Source organism: Phoxinus phoxinus (assembly GCF_949152265.1).
Source record: "Phoxinus phoxinus genome assembly, chromosome: 9".
Classification (NCBI taxonomy): Eukaryota; Metazoa; Chordata; class Actinopteri; order Cypriniformes; family Leuciscidae; genus Phoxinus; species Phoxinus phoxinus.
Window position 1 is genome coordinate 4,236,626 of NC_136884.1, and position 3,613 is coordinate 4,240,238.

Consider the following 3,613-nt stretch of genomic DNA (forward strand, 5'->3'; position numbering starts at 1 on the left):
AACATGAAACGCCTTGTGTTGACAGTAATGCTATATTTTTCAGCAGGATATACACACAATGTTTAATGAACCAAACAAGAAACCGGTGCAGGGTGTTATGTTTGGTTGTGGTTTCTGTTACTTTTTAGTTGGTATGTTCTTTTTTGCTGTATTTAGTTCTCTTGCTTTTTACTGCTACTTTGGAAACCAGGAAACTAGAACCCAGATACAACATGAACCGAATAAAATAGAGGAACATGAATGTACCGAAGTCATGTGAAAGATAGAATTAAATATAATGAACAATAGCTGCAGTATCAGCATGTTTGACTGTAAATATGAAGACCTTATAATGAAATGATTGATTTGGTTCAACAGATGACCTAAACAACCTCTGTCATGATTGCGGGGAGGAAAATAAGGATGAAGAGTCTCATGAAGAGTCTCATGAAGAGCCTCATGAAGATTCTCATGAACACCTGGACTGGGTCAATGCCCCACACCAAACATTTGTTGTTGTTGTTTATATAATTTCTTTCTAATTTCTTTAATTTTCCCACTTTTACTTACAGATTTCATGTGACGCCTGCCTAAGGAGATTCCACCATGCATGTGTGGGGAAACCTGCTTTGGAACAAGCATTCCTGTGTACAGCATGCTCCAGCTAGGTAGGCAGAAAAGAGGGATTTTCTTTCTTTGGGAAGCATGAAGATCGTTCGTTCGTTCGTTCGTTCGTTCGTTCTTTCATTCTTATCTTGTTGATAGTTTGAGTATTTAGTTATTGTTGTTATGAAAAATAAAATATTTTGTTCATATTGTTGCTTGTAGGGGAATTTACAGTTAAGACCAGATATGATGAATGAAGACCAGGAGTCAGAGATGCAATCTCTGTTCGTAGGCCTCTTTTGTAGTAGTTCGTAGTAGTTCGTAGTACACACTCAATACAGCAGCAATTATACTCTAACACAGGTCACTAAACTATGCGTCATTATCTCAGGTTGAATTATTCTGGGGTGAGTTTCCCGTACAACTACGTAACTCGCTGATTCACTACTATAGTACGATGCAGCGTTGGAGAAATCAACTTGCTAGTCACGGCTGCTTCCCGAAATGTTGTCGCAAAGTGGTCGTTCAACCACCTTGGTTTATGACGTCACGCACGTGATCCAGTAATAACGTATTTTAATGAAACTGTTTGAGATCGAATTAACGCTAAATGTTTTGATATAAATTACAGACATGGCATCTGAGGACTATTTCTCATTTATCTCAGTTATTTTGCTTTATTTCCAGACTCAATCATAGGCTCGTTCTTACGTAGTAGAGCACGTTCGCACATGCGCACTCTTCAAAAAAAACGACGCTTTAAATCTCTTGACAAACTAAAAGATGTAAATGACATTTGCATGTATTCTAAATAAAAGACACAGATTGTTCTGAATGTCAGCTTGCTTATTTAGCTCAAGATAAGGATTTATTAAGTCCACATATCATGTAAACTAGAAACTTTGCTTCTAACGACAGGTGCTGTCGTTCCAACCACACAAGTTTGCGATGCTGTTTGCGAATGTTCGTTGGAACGATGGTATCGGGAAACACCGACTCGTTGAACTATGCTGATAACGACAGAACTTGCGACCATAGTTTGCTAACGATGCTTTTGGGAAACGCACCCCTGATTGGTTATGATATAAGCAAAGTTTTCATCGACTTTTTGCAGTTTTGTTATCGTCACCAACATATTTAGCAAATTATATAGAATCTTCTTTTGCATTCAAAATATTTGTAAAATGCAGAGAGTAATGATACAATTGAAATTTGCCTGTTTACTGCTTACTATTTTCACGAATAATAGGTCTGTTACTAAATTAAGAAATATTACTCAGAAGATCACAGTGAAGTGGAGCAGCTTGTCTGACAGGACTGCATGTAAATGCCTTTATGGGATGAAGCCCATGGGTTTGGACACAGGGCAGCTCATTTGTTATGTATGCAAAATTTGTAGGTCCATAAAACAGATTGGTACAGTAAAATGTTCAGTTATATAGCAATAATCTTTAATGTAAGCCTGCAGAGACTTTCAAAGCACTACATTATCCTCATCCATTTTGAAATAAAACTTTATTATATATTATTAAATTGTATACACAAAGTAATTTTTATTAACAAGTGTTTTTTTTTTTGTACTTCATTATAAAGACTTTTTTTTAGATCAATACTTGATCATCATCAAGTAATGTTCAGAAACGGGTGCAGATGTAGCTATTATTTTTCTGATTAACTTTTATTAGATTGTAAAAAAAGATAAAATAACAAAAATTCGGATGAATGAGGTTTGAGAGGTAACAAGTCTTATTCTTACCAATAGTAATAAAATAATTGTATTATAAATAATATAATAATATGAATATAATAGATTTAATGTGCCTTTGAACTACATTTGGACCAATGAAATGCGGAGACTGCATATAAGCTAATTCTGTCATGTGAAACCATTTATTTGAATTATAGGCATTTTTCTCGACAAAAAGTGTTTCCAAACTATTTTTTTGCGACATTTGAAAGATTGACATAAAATGGAAACCTGGCTATAGATAAACTAAGAAAATCTCAGCAAATGAACAGTTCTAATTAGTTAGAAGCGTCTCCATTCATTATCTGGATGGCAACAAGGATCCTGGTTTAGGCACGAAGTAACCCACCAATGTCACGAATCAGCGTTTATAGGCGCTACTTTGTCTGAAAGATCGTAATTTCACCTCCCCTGGGTGCCAGTTGTTCACCTCACGAAAGTTAGGACCTGTAACAAAGCAGACAGAGACAGACAGACAGACAGACAGACAGACAGACAGACAGACAGACAGACAGACAGACAGACAGACAGACAGACAGACAGACAGACAGACAGACAGACAGACAGACAGACAGACAGACAGACAGACAGACAGACAGACAGACAGACAGACAGACAGACAGACAGACAGACAGACAGACAGACAGACAGACAGACAGACAGACAGACAGACAGACAGACAGACAGACAGACAGACGCACACGCACAGACGCACACGCACGGACACAGACGCACACGCACGGACACAGACGCAGACGCACGGACACAGACGCAGACGCACACGCACACGCACGGACACAGACGCACACGCACACGCACACGCACGGACACAGACGCACACGCACACGCACACGCACAGACGCACACGCACAGACACAGACGCACACGCACGGACACAGACGCAGACGCACGGACACAGACGCAGACGCACGGACACAGACGCAGACGCACACGCACGGACACAGACGCAGACGCACACGCACGGACGCACACGCACGGACGCACACGCACGGACGCACACGCACGGACGCACACGCACGGACACACACGCACGGACACACACGCACGGACACACACGCACATACACACACACAGACACAGACGCACACGCACAAACGCACAGACACACACGCACACGCACATACACACACGCACATACACACACACAGACACAGACGCACACGCACAGACGCACACGCACAGACACAGACGCACGCGCAGACACAGACGCACAGACACACATGCACAGACACAGACGCACACGCACAGACACAGACGCAC

General features: G+C 41.0%; 1 long non-coding RNA gene across 1 annotated transcript; it reads left to right on the top strand.

Annotated features, from left to right (window-relative positions):
* Window positions 1-352: 352 nt before the first annotated feature.
* On the top strand, window positions 353-927 carry LOC307003991. Its single transcript, XR_013798903.1, has 3 exons — window positions 353-467; window positions 552-647; window positions 808-927. It is a non-coding gene; the product is annotated as an uncharacterized lncRNA (long non-coding RNA).
* Window positions 928-3,613: the final 2,686 nt, after the last annotated feature.